Source organism: Puntigrus tetrazona, chromosome 5 (genome assembly GCF_018831695.1).
Source record: "Puntigrus tetrazona isolate hp1 chromosome 5, ASM1883169v1, whole genome shotgun sequence".
Taxonomy (NCBI): Eukaryota; Metazoa; Chordata; class Actinopteri; order Cypriniformes; family Cyprinidae; genus Puntigrus; species Puntigrus tetrazona.
This window is the reverse complement of record NC_056703.1, coordinates 1-17,500: the sequence shown is the minus strand read 5'-3', so window position 1 is coordinate 17,500 and position 17,500 is coordinate 1. Positions and strand designations below refer to the sequence as shown.

At 37.6% G+C, this 17,500-nt stretch overlaps 2 pseudogenes; one reads left to right on the top strand and one right to left on the bottom strand.

The window, feature by feature from the left end:
• LOC122345467 overlaps positions 1 to 3,548 on the top strand; it is a 22,478-nt pseudogene extending 18,930 nt beyond the window's left edge.
• LOC122345466 lies at positions 2,203 to 17,483 on the bottom strand (annotated as a pseudogene).
• Positions 17,484 to 17,500: the final 17 nt, after the last annotated feature.

Genomic DNA, 17,500 nt, shown 5'->3' with positions numbered 1-17,500 from the left:
TGTTGGTCTGTTGTTGTGTTTGTCTGTGGTCGTACAGGAACCTGTAAGTCTGCTGAGATGCTGTATGTGCTGTAAATGTGATGGACCGTACTTCTCCCACACTGACGTCTTTCTCCAACCGTTTCCAGGACAAGAGGATTTCCAAAAGAGTCGTTCGGCTTTCTGCATATAAAAGCACTGGACCTGGATGAGAATCTTTATGAAGTAATTCATTACAGTAACACAACAGAATTGCTTCTATTTCTTTTGGCAGGCTTAGTTGGCCAGGCATTAAGATTTTTGATATTTTATGTTTTTAATTTTAAAGCTTGAATATGATAGTTTTTAATTCTGTTGTTTTTATTAGTTTCGTTTTAATGACTATAGTTATTATTTAGATATTATATCACTATTATTGTTAGTTATATTATGAATTTTTTTTGCACGTTAAGTTAAAACTGCAGTCTCGAACTTTAAAAATGATAAAAAAATATTTTTTTGCCTGATTCACGATTCTTTTTTTTTCCTTTTTATATTTGCAGTTGCAGTTAACTGTAATAAACATGTAATTATCTTTGTCAGTGTTAGTTAAAATTAAGCTAGTAAAAGCTTTATTGTAGAATTAGTTCAGTGTTCCTTCATGATAGTTAATGTTAAATAAAAGCTTACTATTAAAGTATCAAACTGAAAAAACTTGGTGTAGATACAATTTCAAACCTAAAATTGCCAGTAAATGTCACAATTACAAAATGGCAAGTAACGCATTGAATTAAATGTAATTTTTTTTACAGTGCAATACAGATTTTACTACATGTTTATAGATGGGATTAGGCTTGGCTTAGGGTTTCTTGCATGCAGTTATGCATCATTTATTGCCATTATAATATTAAGTACATGTGCAACATAGCCACCTTAAAATAAAATGTTATCCTTTTTAAATAGAATTTTTTTTTGATGAATTTCCGTTCTTTTTAGGCGAGTGAAAAGATCCGTACTCTGATGATAGAGGACTGCGAATGGTGTGACGTGGAGATTTTAGACGTGCAACCCATGCCGACAGCGAACACACGGTTGACATCTACAGAGGACCCGAGTCGTTCGTTTCTCACTCCTAAAGTCACGAAGCCATCCTGCCATCTTACCACAGACCTCACAAACTTCACTTACGTTTCCTCCGTGCAGCCAGATCTACCTTCAGATGAGCAGCAGACAGAAGCCACAAATCAGGAGTCAGAAATCTCGGGCTTTTCGAGCGACTACGTCACTTCCGTAGCCACATAATTCCTGAAAATGCAGTGCTGCGATCTTTTATACGCACCAAAGAAAGCAAGCCAGAGCTGATGATCTTATCAGAGATGATCCGCAAGATCACGACTTCCTGATGTCACCGGCGTGGTTGTAAGGGGCCCCGCTTCCTTCTGCAAAATAGCTTTAAAAAGTGTTGTGAAATGCAACTGCAGTATTTGATACTTGAGATTTTGCAATATCTGTCAGGTACTTTATCTTGGTTTCGCATGTTATGCTAGACCTTTCTGGGTAAAAAACGTACGAAGTGTTCTCTCTCTCGAGGGAGAAACACGCTTGCATTACATTCTGAATTTCTTAAGCTTCATCGGTAACCTTTGATGCATGCATCACAAATTAAAAGCAAACAGTTTTACAGTTAAGAAATTGAAATATTAAAAATGTACATCATCGGTTTCAACTGGAATGATTTTAAAAATGTTTTTTAAATGTGCACAAATGCTGCATATTTTTAAGTCAGTATATATAATATTTTACGATATGGTTTTGTTCAAAACTGACTCAAAATGTTGTTCAAAATTGTACTCTTATGCCATCAAGGCTGCATTCATTTGAACAAAAATACAGTAAAATAGTGAGATCATTTCATACAGCCGTTTTCTATTTGAATGCATTTTAGAATATATTTTATTGCAGAATTTTTAGTGTCACGTGATCCTTCAGAAATCACTCTAATATGCTGATTTGCAGCTCCAGATATATTTCCTATGCTGCTTCATATTTTTGTGGAATCAGTCATTTTGAGGAAAAGCACTTTTGTAACATAAAATGTCTTTACTTTCACTTCGATCAATGTAATGCATTTTTGCTTACTAAAAGTATTAATAAAATGCAAATAAATGCTACTTCGTGATACCTAATGCATTTATACTGATGTTAACATACCAAATTTCTGAATGCACTCAGGCGACACAGATGCACTCGTGAATGTTTCTCTTTAATTATACATCCCTTTGATAAGACTGTAAGATTTTTTTCCAGGGCTGAAAGTGCCCAAAAACACACTGTACACACTTTACAAGGGCAACCACAACTCAGGCAAAACAAAAGTCCTTTAAATTACACCATCTCTCGCAATTTCATGTTTTAGGAAAAATAGAACTATTTTTTTTTCCATCTCTTTTTTCCGTCTCACGCCACTTTGTTCCAGCTCAACAGCCCAGACGAAAGCCGCTGGCGCACTCTCTTCAGCCAATCGGATCGCAGTCAGTTGAAGGCAGCAGCAGCAGCAGCGCTGAGACGCACATTAACAAAAGGTCTTGCAGTTAATAAATAAGTAACTGGGTTCGTGTCAATTCAGCATGCAATCTACACATGGTTTTGGGAGAACAGGAAAGACGGATTCGATCAGTGCTTTGTGTGAACATCAGGAACACGTCGAGAACACCAATGCAAAAACTATGGCTTACTACGAGACTACGATCGGGAGGAGATCTGAATACCAGTGTTTTAACACGTCAGGAGCTTCGGTGCATGTTTGAGGAAACGCACTGGGATTAGGCGCAATGTGAAGGGATACGCTAGCAATATATAGACAACACGTCAAGATAACTCCTGCTAAACCAGTGCTTTGGCAGCTGATCGCAGAAATACTCCACAAGAGCAGTGGCGATTGCCGTCGATTACAGGAGAAAATCATTTTGGAGATTGAACAGCATTATTATTATTATTTTGCATTGAGACGTAACTTTCATTATAATTAAGCACATTTTGCTACCCGATTTGCTACCACATTTTGGGTTTTTTTTCAACGTACAATTATGTGTAGTTAAAAAAAGAAATGTTCTTAATCGTCATGAACACTTCAGAATGCAAACAGACAAAACGAGAAAGAAGTACATATTCTAAATTAAGGAAATCAAGCCCATTTTAGAGTTTGATTTTACAATGATATTATTGTCAGGACATTTTTCTAACCGTATTTCTATGACTCATTAACGTCATACAATTTTTTTTATTTAATCGGCATCAACAGAACAACAAATACTACTATTATGTGTATTATTATTTTACAAATTATGAGAATTTGAAACCGAGATGTGCTTAAATTGCCACGAACATTTCAGAATCAAAAATAAAACGAAAAAAATAAAAAGCATCCAGCCCGTTTTTAGGACTATTATTACTATAAAATAAACCTATTTTGCTCTTTAAAGTAGTCAGATCCCATTCTAATTATCTCAAGTGTTTTTTTCCACACTAGCATTAAAAAAAGTGCATTATTATTTTTTTTTATTAAATCACTATCAGGTACAAAAAAAAAAGAAAATCTAAACATGATGTGATTTAATTTTATACATTTTTTTTGATAATATTTCTAATAGAAATGTGCTTAATTATAACGCTTTTTTTATTCAACCTCCTGACTCAAAGTGATTTTCAGTTGTAATCAACATCATACCAAATGTATTATGTACTGGGTATATATGACTTTGATGATCACTTTTATTAATTAAGTCGTTAAAACGATACCATGCATGAATGTGTTTCTCTTCCGCTTCAACTCCCTGTAGGTCAGAGTCCAATCTAACCCGAGTAGAGTGAGCAGAGAAAGAGTCTGTCGATGTAAATCTCACAGGTCTGGGTCACGTTTCGCTCTAAAACCGCATTACAAAAGATTCAATTCCTTTCTCCATGAAGATCTTTTGCATTACGACACAACGTTCACGTAATCAAGCGTATTCGCTTTACAGTAAAGAGAAATCTAGTGAAGTATGACCTGGGCAGCTTTCTTGAGATTGGCCCCCGAAAATATCCAGACTGTGAGGAGTCGAACTAGCCCCGCGATGGAGTATGTGTGTATCAGTGCTCGTACGCGTTCGCCTGCGTCCCCGCGAGAGTGTTTCCGAGACGATATGCCAATGACGGATGTGTGTCAAATACGGCAACTTACATTTTTTTTTTTTCCCCAAAACACTGAATTCTTGATTGTCTGGAGGTCCTAAAAAAATCCAAACGCACACGTACAAAAGAAAAGAAACTAATAAATAGTACAAACGTAATCAATGTTTCGCCCGCTCTCTCAGTTCTGGAAGTCCTGAATTCGTAGCCGAATCATTCGCGCTGAATTCTTCGTAGTGTTTGCGTGATCGTTTGAAATATCGGGATGGGGTGGATATGTACAAACACCAGAGCAGGAAAGCGTCCATCTCATCCGTGCGTCTGGAGCCTTTAAAGTGTAAACAGCATTTCGTTCAGATGGTTCTTTGTGAACACGTGTGAAGCTTCACAGTCTGAAGACGTTTTTTTGGTAAACTGCTCCCCTTCAGAAAGGCCCTCTGAAGTCCAGGGGCTTGTTTGGGTATTCCTGTTAATGCTTGCTTCCTCTCCTTCAGCCGCAGCCTGACTTCCTCGTCCTCCATGTTTCTCTCTGTGCTGTATGGGAGGATGGGAGGTGAGGGGATGGGATAACGGCGGTGAGGTGTTCAGGAAGCTGATGGAAGTATCAAGACTCCTCTGTGTCCGCCGGGACAGCTTGTGAAGGTTTATTCAAAACCGCTTCAGCTTCGTCGTACAACTGGAGACAGGAAAGATCAGCGTCACTGACACAGTATTACAACGTATAACATTATATTCAACATTTGCTTTAAAAAAAGTTTGACTACCGAGACTCACTCAGGTGGCGTTTATTTGATCAAAAATACAGAAATAATATTAAATATTATTACAGTTTCAAATAATTGGTTTTGATTTTAATATTTTTTAAATATATAATTTATTCCCGTGATGTAAAGCTGAATCAGCATCATTATTCCAGTGTCACTTATGAAAATCATTGCAATATGAATTATTTGTTTTGTTATTAAAATTGAAAACTGTTGTACTGCATAGTATTTTTGAAACCTTCATATATATATATATATATATATATTTTTTTTTTTTTATGATTCCTTGACGAATATTAGATAAACACCAGAATTTAATGAATATGAACATTTTTAATGTTTCTTTTGATTGATTTAAAGTCATCTTTGCTGAATAAAAGCATTTTAAATATTTAATTTGTATTTTTAATGAATGATCTTAACTGAAGTGAACATGACAAAATCTATATCTGGAAGAATAACAAGTGTCATTGATACTAATATCAAAATAATATACTAATAGTATAAAAAATATACTGTTAATTTATTCATAATGTAAAATTATAAGTATTGTTATTATTTATTTAAATAATTTTAATTTACTTAATAAAATGCCTAGCTTCTTAACATTATATTATATCTGTAATTACTTTAGGGCCCTGAGAGTCTATATACTGAAAGCTATACACTATATATTTATATATATTCCTCTAAACTAAAGCTACACGCTATATATTTTCTGAGCAATAAGAGCTCGGGGTACTTTGGTTCAGGAAGTATTTTGGTGGAGATCTGTTCTAGGGGCTTTCAGGAGAGAAGCCGTACCGGAATGAACTGCACGTCCTGGAAGAGCTCTTGGATGAAGCGGCGTGAAGCCAGACGAAACATGCAGTTGGCCAGCAGGAAGGAGACCTCAGAGTACAGGCAGATGTCATCAAACGTGAAGGGAAACTTCTCTTTTATCCTGCAGAGGGAAGAAGAGCGTTACGCAGAGCTAAAACAAACACAGAACACGTGTTTCTCTGCTGTTCTTACGTGAGAAGTCCGGTTTCATGTCCTTTGGTGCCGACTGAAGAGCTGAGGTTGATGACGAGTCGCAGAACCTCTTTCCTCAACAGAACTCTGCAGGCCGGTCCGTCCTCAGATATGGCTTTTCCACCTACATCAACACATTACATGTTCGCTTTTCTATCATAGACTCTTACTGACCTCCATTGTTTTGAAAAAATTATATTTTCTCAGATTCCTAAAGATTTACATTTTGACACTATTTAGTTTGTTTACTGTTAATCCCTCCACAGTGTAGCTGATTTTGGTTATAACTTCACTTGTAAAGTTGACTTTACTTTTACTTTATACGTTAAACGTCTACTAAAATACAGATGGCTTTACTAAAATATGTATCCCATTTTTTTACAAGTTGTTAGCAAATAGATGAGTGAAATGCCAAATAATGAGGACTGTGACATCCCTGACCTTACAGGACAAAAAATAAAATGTATCTGGAAAAAATTTAACAGTTACCTAGATGGAAAAAAAAAAAAAAAAAAAAAAAAAAAAAAAAAGATTATTATTTTATTATGTTCACTTTCATTTATTATTTTTATTTATTTTTTTGTATGTTTACTCAGTTCATTAAAAATAGAATGAAAAAAAAATAAACAAAACACTATATATTTATTATTTTGGACATTTGTATTTGAAACTAAAATTTGAATATCCATATGTTCCATATCATTGTGCACCTGGATGCTCCCAGATGTCCCAGTAAAACACAAACTTTCAAAAATGTCCAAAAACGTTTTGTTAGAAGCTGTCTGGAATCTCAGGTCTATCCTCACCCAGTATGAGCTCTGTGCTGGGAGTGCTGCTGGCCGACCCCTGACTGACGGCCGCGTCGCTGCAGCCCGAGATCCCAGAGAACTTGGACTGGGCGACCACCTCCAGGTGATTGTGAGAAGGCTGGCTGTGCCACTGAGAGAAACCATCAGACAGATCTGCCGGGTATGAGGAACGAACGGAAACGAATTACTCATTTTAACCCAAATCTGGGTTTTGAACCTACAACAAGATCAATTTACTCCATTTGCTCCCTCGTAATCAGTGATTCCTTTCAGAAAGCAGCATGTTCATACAAGTTGAAATGAGAAGGTGTTTATGCGTGTTCGCTCACCTGCGCGCGCGTGTGTGTTGTTCAGGTGTGTGTGTGTGTGTGAGCCGAGGACAGTGACGGCGCAGCAGTAGAGGCAGTTCTTCTCCGTGTGCTCCTGAAGGCCTGTGCTCTCGTCGGCTCCCAGCAGGTGGTGCTGCTCGAGCGGCTGCTGTTTAACAGCTCCGTTATACTCATCTGCGACTTCAGTAGAGGACCACAACACGCTTCTAAGAAACCCACAAGAAACAGATTTTGGTATAATTTGATAACTTTTCTTCAGGAAGGACATATTAAATGGATAAAGCAAACCCATGTAACGTCATGTTTCAAATGAATGCTGTATGAACTTCCTGTTCATTAAAAAATCCTGAAAAAAAAATGTAGCACCGTTTACGCAAAGTCTTTGATAATATTATAAATTCTAGAGCAGCAAATAGGTTTATTATAATGATTTCTGAAGGATCATGTGAAACTGAAGACTGGTGTAATGATGCTGAATATTCCGTTTAACATCAAATACATAAATTATATTTGAATTATATTTAAACGGACAGCAGTTCCTTAAAATTGTAATAATGTTTATTTTAATTACTAATATTACTGTATTTTTGATAAAATTAGATGAAGGAAGAAACATCATCAAAAACGAATTAAATCTTACAAACCACAAACATTAGAATGGTGCTGAATTTCAAATTAATGATTAAAAACAAAAATATTATTATTCCTACTACTGCTACTGCTACTACTCCTACTCCTACTACTACTAACAAATACAGAAATATAGTGATACATATACAGAAAATACAGAAATATAGTAATAGCAGTCATACCATCAGATTCTCCAAAAAGAAACTTGGATGATTTTTCTCCAGCAGGGGGGCTTGTTCTCTTCTGGAAATATGATGTTTCTCGAATCTAAAAATAAAGTAACACTTTAAATGCAAGCAAATAATTACACTTTTTAATCAACACCATAATTTCCCCATTTTTTTTTTTTACAAACAAAACAACACTTTTTTTGGACATCTGTATTTTTGGTCACTAAAACAATGCTCTATTCTTATCATCTAACATGTAAAAATAACAAACAAGAAAGCCTAATCGGGAGAATTACTACGCGCTTGCTTCTCCTAAATAAGTCACACAATAAGAGAGACAAAACAAATAACTAAAAAAAATGTCTATACCTTCAAATGAACAAACACAAAGATGGAGTCACATTCGCAGGAGCCTCTATGCACTCTACTGACGCATTACTAAACGTTCACAGGGTGAAGACAAACAAAACATACCTGAAACATGTGGTTGATGTCCAGGGGCAGTGCCAGGCCAATATAGTCCTCACTGCAGCCGAAGGTGGCGCTGGAGACCATGGAGCGCAGGGAAAAGGATCGCTGCAGTGTGGAGTGATTGATCGGACTCAACAAGTCCTCCTTATCCAGAGACGCAAAACTCAGAGCTTTCAAAAACCTGAGAGGAGAGCGAACACAAGCACACCCACTACAGAACATTAGCTTTAATCCTTCAGCATAAGAGTATGCATTACACTAGCGCTTACCAAATCATAGCATGAAGGAAACAGTAAAACAGGACTACTAATAAACTGTGGATTTTATCATTGTATGCATAAGACATCTAATACGATGCATCCAATAACTACAACTAGACTATCTAAAAGCGTTTGATTTGGGAGGCAGCCAAAGACTTTATTTCAAGGTGGAACTGGATTCCCAGCAGTAGATCAGCACTACTTCAACAGAGCTTGAGGTTTTCCACAGGCATCTAACAGAGTCTTAGAGGTGCATTAGTGTCTAGTCACTCACACATCATCAAACGTGAATGAATGAGTGAAAAAATGGGGAAACTATTCGGAGGAAAATGACGCACGGGACAAGGATGTTGCCTTGTACTCTATAGTATTTCTAAAATAGAAACTCTACAGTGGGTCCAAGCTAATGAGGGGATCCTACTCTCTCTACCCACCATGGCACAAGAGTTCTGGGCACTCTGCGGTGGGAGCTGAACACCCCAGAATACCTTTTCCCAGAATACCTGAGAACCAGCAAAAACTTCAATTGCACTTTCATATAGAAGTCAAAAAAGAGGTGTTAAAAAGTCCTATTGCAACCCAAACAAACAACACAAAAATATAAAATAATGTATTTGAAAATATGAAAAAAACTAAATGCTGGTATCTTGAATTCTTTTTAATTATACTGTAATTTAATTATAATTAAAAAAAATTAACCTCATTCACACTTTTGGACCATTGCATTGTCATGACAAATCTTTTCATTAAAATATCTATACATTTGCCCTCAAAATTATTATTACAGTAAAGCATTTTTTGCAATAATACTATAATATTAAATAATGTATATACACATACATCTATACCAAATCTATATCTATATATATATATATATATATATATATATATATATATATATATATATATATATATATATATATATCTATCTATATATATATTTATCTATCTATCTCATATATATATATATATCTATATATATTTATCTATCTATATATATATATATATATATATATATATATATATATATATATATATATATATATATATATATATATAGAGAGAGAGAGAGAGAGAGAGAGAGAGAGAGAGAGAGAGAGAGAGAGAGAGAGAGAGAGAGAGAGAGAGAGACACCAAGAGAGAGAGAGACACCAAGAGAGAGGACAGAGGGAGGGAAGGAGGGATAACAGCAGGAGAACGTTTTAATGCAACATATGCTCCCCTCCAGGTGATGTCTCTTTCAGAGAAGTTCCTAAAGTTTTCTTTGCGCACAATAAGTATTCTCCCTTCTTAAAATTACAGTTGAAGCCCCACTGGTGGTGCATGTTTTTAACTAAAAGTACTAAAAATGGTCTCAAGTAAAATAAAGAGGAAATACAATAAAACAGATGAAAAACTTCAAATGAGTTCAAATGAGAAAATTTGAAGCCCTGGTGTCACATGTATTATTTTAACCCTTGCTACATTTCTGAGCTTTGATTGTGTTAGGATCCTTGCTGTCTACAGGTAGGAGTTTGGAACGGCATGAGGGGGAATAATGGCAGAATTTTTATCATTAAGTGAAGTGAAAAAAAAAAAAAGTAGAAGTAAATGTTGAGTACCTGCGTGGCGTGAGCCGGGAGTCGAGGCTGCGTGTTTTCATGGTGATGGTGTCTGTAAACAGCACGCCTTTAGCGGAGACGCCAGCGCCGCTGTGTGACAGGGACGGGTGGATCCTCTGCTGCTGCAGGCGCTTTAGCGTGGCGTAACCCAGGGCGTCACGTGGGCTCGTGTAGATGTAGCTGCAGTCCACCAGGCTCTTGATGGTGGCCACGGAGGGCGACTTCAGCGACTGTGCCCTACGCGGCAGCGTGTGAGCCGACCCGGGAGGAACCAGAGAGGTGGAATTAGACTTGGACAACAGGATGTGGTTGTGGTTGGACTGAGGACTGAGCGAGTGTTGCATTTTCACAGTTTTAGCGCTGACCACCGTGTTGAGGCTGGCGCGAGTCCGTATCCATGGCGATGGAGGAGGCGGGCTCTCGGGAGGGGGAGGAGCTCATGGAGCTGATGCCACTGGTGGTGGTGTCCGTGTTGAAGCTATGACTGCGGCTCTTAAACGTGCCCCCGCCGGGCAGCACAGACGCACCGTCGCAGGTCAAACGCTCCCTGCTGCTCCTCTCCCTCTGGCTCTCACCCGGTGTCACGGCCTTGTGATGACCTCTGCTTTCCAAATCCGAGCATCCTCTGTGCCGTACGGCTCTGCTAGTGCTTTAATACCCACAAACGAAGTTTCAAGGCTGACCGTTGGGCTGCGAGGCATGCGACTGCCATTATAAAAGACCTCGCTCTGCCCCGAGTGGCCTGGAGAGTAGTTTGAGGGCTCAGTTATGGTCCGGTTGCGCCGCATGAGCCGGAGCTCCTCTGGAGATTTTCCTGCGTTTGTTGTGCCTTTAGTGTCACTGGGGCTCCGTCCCTTCTTACTGGGGAGAGACAGGGAGTTCAGAAATCGGGTTCGGAGATGTGAAGAAGTCAGGATGGTGAAGGGGCTTCTGTCCTTTGAGGTTTTCGTGTGTAAACCGAGAGAAGAGTCCTCGTACATGTCCAAACCCTCACGATCATCGTCCATGAAAAACAAACCTAGATAAGAAATATTACAATGGATGTAACACATATATATGTTTAAAGTACATTATAAAATTGCTTTTGTTTTCTTGTGTAAGCTGCTTTGAATAAAAGCATCTTATAAATGTATAATGTAAATGTAAAACATTTTAAACCTTTTAACATAGTAAATTTACTTCAAGAAATCAAAAGTTAGAGAATTAATCTTGAGAGGCATTTGATAGAGGCGGTGCAAAATGACAAAATATAAAAATAAAAAAATAGAAGTGTAATTGGTGACAGATTGTCTAAAACAGTTACGCAACTGCCCTAACAGTAAATCGATCTAGTTCAAGGATATGTAGATATTTTACTTGCAAACAAAGGGAAAACAGAAGAAAAAAATATTTTGATATTGATATGTTGCATGTGCAGTGACTCACTGGGCTGACTTTCACTCTCGCTGTTGTGGCGTGAGCTGGTGGACTCTGAGTTGAGGCTGAGCGTGCTGGGCACAGATGACAGTTCACTGGGCAGCGGAGCGTCCACTTCATCAGGGACAACGGGCCACTGCTGCCTGCGGCTGTGCCGAACAGAGTCCCATCCCAAAGCCTTCAGCACATCGCTGCCCTGCCGAGTGCGGCTGATCACCCCCAGAACATACACACACGTACTGCACAGACAGCACCGCTTGTTACTTACTGGATATATGATGCAATTTATTTCAATGCCATCTACTCTAATATTATTTTAGCGAGAGCGTCAAAACAAAAAGAAGGGTTTAATTAGATAGTTGTAAAATGTGGTGAAGCGCTGTGGACAGGGCAAAAAAAGTTGGCGTTTGAATTAAAATTTCTAAATAATCCATTTCAGATGAAGATGTTTCAGGAGTTGTTTTAGGGTTGGTAGAAGTTTTTAAAAATGTTGTCCCCTGTCCTCACCAAGCCTGCATTTATTTGATTCAAAACTGAAATATTTCTTAAAGGGGGTCATATGATGCTGCTAAAAAGGACATTATTTTGGTTATTTGGCGTGTTTGTGTGGTTCAAGTAAAATTTATTTTTCCACATATTGTTTCTCTAACAAGCATGTCTTCAGGAAATGCGCTGAACATGCTATTTGTGTAGAACTGTTCTAGAACGGTCTTGTAAATACAACTTAACCGCTGATTCTTTTGGAAACACAAAGTAGTTTCACTTTCACAATGACACACAGCACTACAGCCAGAAAGCTTTGAAAGCTCTGCCTTCTCTCTTTAGGTAAACATTTAGATGCTGCTTGGTCTTGAGACTTTAGTCAACTTTGCAGATCTTCTATATGCACCAAGAGCTTTTAAAGGTTAACATTTCTGTGGAAAATATTTAGTCCTCTTGCTGGCATGTTCCCACAGACGTTGTCCATGGGCATTAAAATGTTGTAAACAACCAAATATGTTCCTATATTAGGCAGACTTACCCACGTATGGACAGAACTTCACAGTGCTGAGCCAGAGCAATAATATCTGGAATCACATTCTCCTCTTGTAGAAGGTTCAGGCCCCAGTTTGAGCTGCCAATGTTTCCCTGAAATATTGTAAATTTGTAATTGTAATTTGTATTGCAAATTTTAAAAGTGTAAACTTGCATGCTGTGACACCAGAGATATTGAAGGATGAAAAAACATCTCTGACCAGAGCCCACAGCGCTGCTTTCAGCTGTTTAATGCCCTCAAAATGATCCAATACTGGAGATCGGACTGTATAGCTGAGATCCGGGATAACACCTAACAAGCGCACACAAATAACACGTAAGTGGACAAAATCAAACAATGTTATATAGCGTGAGTGTAACTGGGTACCTGAGTTTCCAGCAGAAGGCAGCCGGTTTTATCATGGACCAACTGCCCATATAAATGCACAGGGAGAAACACATTTGGCCTCTGTAACCTGCAAGGTAAAGTCTTTGATTAAAAGCATACATCCTGTGTATACATATATTTATAGTAGTGTTAATTTAGCTTCATTTAGAAGTCCTTCACAGGAGTGCTAAGTGCTAAGTGCTAAGACCTTTGGTTGCTGCGGGCGGACGTAGTTGTCTCCGTCAACAGGTTTGCGGTATGTTGTGAGAGCTTCATTTAACTGCTCCTCAATCATGTCCACATACTTTAGATTGTACTCCTGCAAAAACACACACGCCTCAGTACATCTGCATTCAGAGGAACAAACAGAGACACGGGCGTAAAACCACAGGCTGAGAGAAAGTCAGTGGACAGTGTTGCCAGATTGGGCGGGTCTTGATTGTGTGGGTAAATATCGGCTTGGGCGGTTTTCAAACATAAATAATATAGACGAACCCAGGTGTGCATATACAGCATCCACTCAGTCTTCACATTGTTATAAACACGCACATTGCACACTGACCACTTTTTTTTTAACTGTGCAAAGTTCTGTACCTACTTTAATATAAACTTTACAAAATACTTCCTAGTTCCAGCTGAAATTATAGAGCAAAATTGTAATGTGACAATGTAATTTTGCAGGGTTTTATGAGCTTTTGGGCTGGGAATCCTATATCATAACTAGCAACACTGTTAGTGGATTTATGCTTTCACCTTCTGCCATTTATCCAGCTGTTTGCTGACGTAGCCTCTTTCATTGAGGTAAGAGAAGCCTTTTGGGATGGACAGGAACCTACAGAGAAAAGCAGAGACTTTTACCACATTATGTTTATTCTTTTAGCAAATTACTTACAAATGAGGATTACAACCACTTATGACCAATTAAAATTTTGCAATTATATACGACTAACAGATTTATTACTGTCTATGAGCTTCTTCAATAACTTATTTCAAATTATTATTAAATTATTTCACTTCACTATTAGTTTCAATGTTGTCCAGATATATTTTTCAGCTGAACCTCTTCGGTGTTGGTTAATAATTTGTGAAGAAGAGGCAAAACTATATAAATACACATCTCTTATGTTGTGTTTGATTTTGATTGTTTGATTTTTAAACATTACGATTTGATTTAATGGCTCACAAACCCACTGCTGTTCCCTTACAATCCCCGTTCTTCAAACTAGCTAAAACGCTACAGTTAAACTGAAAACCAAGACCTGTTTTACCTCAGCAGCAGCAGAAGGCCTTTCTCTCCCAGGTGAGACAGAGCAGGTTTCATGTGGATCAGAGCGTGCAAGTTGGCCTGAACAGTTCGTCAGATGACAACAATTAGACAATTTCATATTTTCACATATATTCATAGCTGAAACTACATGAACACGATCTGCACTGAATCATTGACTTCCTCTAGTGGTGATGCTTATTACCTTTTCTTCACAGGCTTCATCCAGGATGTCCAGCGCCTCCATAGAGACGGTTTTGTTGTGGTCATGCAGCTGCGTGACTAGCAACTCCATCCCCCAATTACTGAAGAACTCAACGTTCGCGCGCAGCAGCACACGCAGGTGTTTGGTGGCGTATAGGCGGCAGTTCTGAAACCAGACAATCAGGGAGAGACGTTAGAAAGTTAAAATATACAGTGGAAAAAACACTCAAAGAGGTTTCACAAAAATCTTATAGGATGGGTATTATTTATTTACCACACAACATTGCTTGTTTTATTACTGAACATTAATAAAATGCATATAACTGCAGCTTAAAACATAACTTAACATGCATTAACAGCACTGCATATTACTACAAGCGTTATTTAAGTTTACAGAGATACTGCTATATGGTTTTTGGTAAACATTCTTAATCATTTTTATATTACCCATTTGTATTTGATTTCAGTTTAAATTTTTTCTTACTTTTAGTAGATTTTTTGTATGAAGAAAATGATTTTAGACTCAAACAACCATGCTCCGACAACAGAAATGCCATTAACATGATCTTACATCAGTGGCTGCTGTGAGGATCTTGGACAGAATGACTCGAGCGAGTCCATCTCTGCTGTAGTCCAGAGTGGAGACCGTTAGTTTTAGCAGGTGATCCTGGTTTTTCATTGAGCACAAGCTCAAGAGACTGCACAAAACAAATTAAAACCAAACACAGTTTAATCAAACTGCTACTACGGTACCATAGTATTAAATGGCCCCTTATTTGCATTTTGTGTAGTTTATCAATCCTTTTCACAGTTCCAGATACTGGGAAGACAAAGTCATCACAGTTGGGTAAAATTTTATAGGGATAATAAACATAAATACATACACAAAAGTACATTTTTCCATTACAACTGTCATCCGTCTTATAACTTTCCAAAAACTAAAAAAAAAAATTCCTTCTCTTAATTTACAATAACAATATCTGCAGAATTTGTCATCACAGTATGCAAATAGAGTCACATTTTCACCAATTTCAGGTTTTGCTGGAACACTACATTTTTTGTAAGGAATGTTTTTTGTCTGAACATAGAAAAATGTATCATGAATGTGTTGTTATCCCAATTCTTTCATATATCTAAAATAATAAGGTTTCTATAAATAGTGTGTTCTCACCACTGAAAAACGCCACATTTCTCCAGCATTTTGACTCCGGATGGTTGTGCAGACAGAGTACCCAGAAACAGGAAGTAGTGCTGACTGAGGGTGCTGAGGAGGCCATTGCTATGGAGACTGCGTTCAGATTTAAGCCCAGAAGAGGATGTGAGCCACTGAACGATATCCTTCACAAGCTCTTCTAAATACACCTGACCGTCCTGCAACAATTGGAAGAACGTTAACCAGGTTAAACCGCTGTCTCTTATGGTGTAATTTAAGAAAGGCTCAGAAGTTTTCATTTCTCACGTCCTCTGAATCCAAGAGGAACTGGTTGAACTGGCAGCCCGCTACCGTCAGCTGTCTGGCTTTGGCGTGATCCAGCTCCAGAGCCGAGTACAGCTTACTGCTGGGCTTATAGAAATACAGCAACCTCCTTACAAACCTACAACCAAACAAACACACAAAGTAGAGACGTAGTTTGTGGTAAGTGCTTCAAGAAAATGTAACACCTGATGTTCATGATAGGTCACCACAAGCCGGTCTCACTTGTGCATCTGCTCATCTTTGTTGTTTCTGAGGTTCACATTTGGCCACTAGAAAGAAAAAAACAATACAGTGAAAAAAAATTTTGTAAAGCTCCTTTAAGAGGTCTCTTATGCATTTATTTTTTCAGCATCATTACTATATGGAGTCACGTTATCCTTTCGAAATCTTTCTAATGTGCTCATTTGTTGCTCAAGAGACATTTATTATTTTCGATATTAAAAACTGTTGGGCTGCTAAAAATTTTTCTGGAAATATTGATTCACTTTCTTTCTGGATACTTTGATAAGCAGCAAGTTACCGTTTATTTGAAACAAATCTTTTGCAACATTATAAATTAATCTACCATCACTTCGAATTACTTTGTAAACAAAACAAAGCAAAAAATCTTACTATTTTTGTTAAAATGTTTTTGCTTAAAATTGTGTATGTGTTACCTTTCCTTCGTTAAATAAATGCTATTTGGTTCAATATTTTATTTAATGCATACATTCAGGCTTTTAAAAGTCACTCTATAGACCCTTTTTTGTTAGTGAACATTGTGAGATGCATATAAAAAATTGTTAGACGTGACTATAATAACAAAAGATAATACTTTATTTAATCTTTTCTGATAAGAAGCGGAAGCGTGAGCTGTCTAGTGTACACGTTTTATCTCATTTTATCACAGCTGTTGTTGGTTTTTTGTCTGGCAGTGGCATCAGGTATGCATTGAAAATTCAAATTGAAGCCTCTACTAACTTACAAAGATTCAGGCAGCTAACATCACAAGAAGATGATATTTTAAGCTCCTTATGTCACCCAATCAGTGGCCACCTCCAGCTAGCAATGTGATATAATTGTGACGTCGGCTCTAAAAGGGTCTATTGCTCTGTTTGTAAAAGAACCGTAACATACTAAGTGCAATCATGAAATACTGTACGCAGTATGGGAATTTTCTGTATGCATGAAATATACAAATCACATTCGTGACTCACTGTTTAATTTGATTGCTAAATGCATGTAATAATAATAATAATAATAATGCATTTTATTATATTGCATTGAACTTGAAGTGCTAATTATGACTTATTTACCTTGGCTTTTTTTTTTTTTTTTTTTTTTTTTTTTACATACATTTTTTAAAAATCGTAGGCACGAGACAATATTGTAGAGTATGAAGTAAGCTTAATGCTAGTATCCAAACACAGCATGATGAGTGAGTTGGGCCCGTTCCTCGTTTACCTTCAGTATAGTGATGATCAGAATCCAGTTCCAGTCCAGGTTATGTTTGTGGTTGAGGATCTGACTGTCCTCAAGTTCATCATCAGCGCCTCTTCAGTGTCCTATACCACACAAACAACTT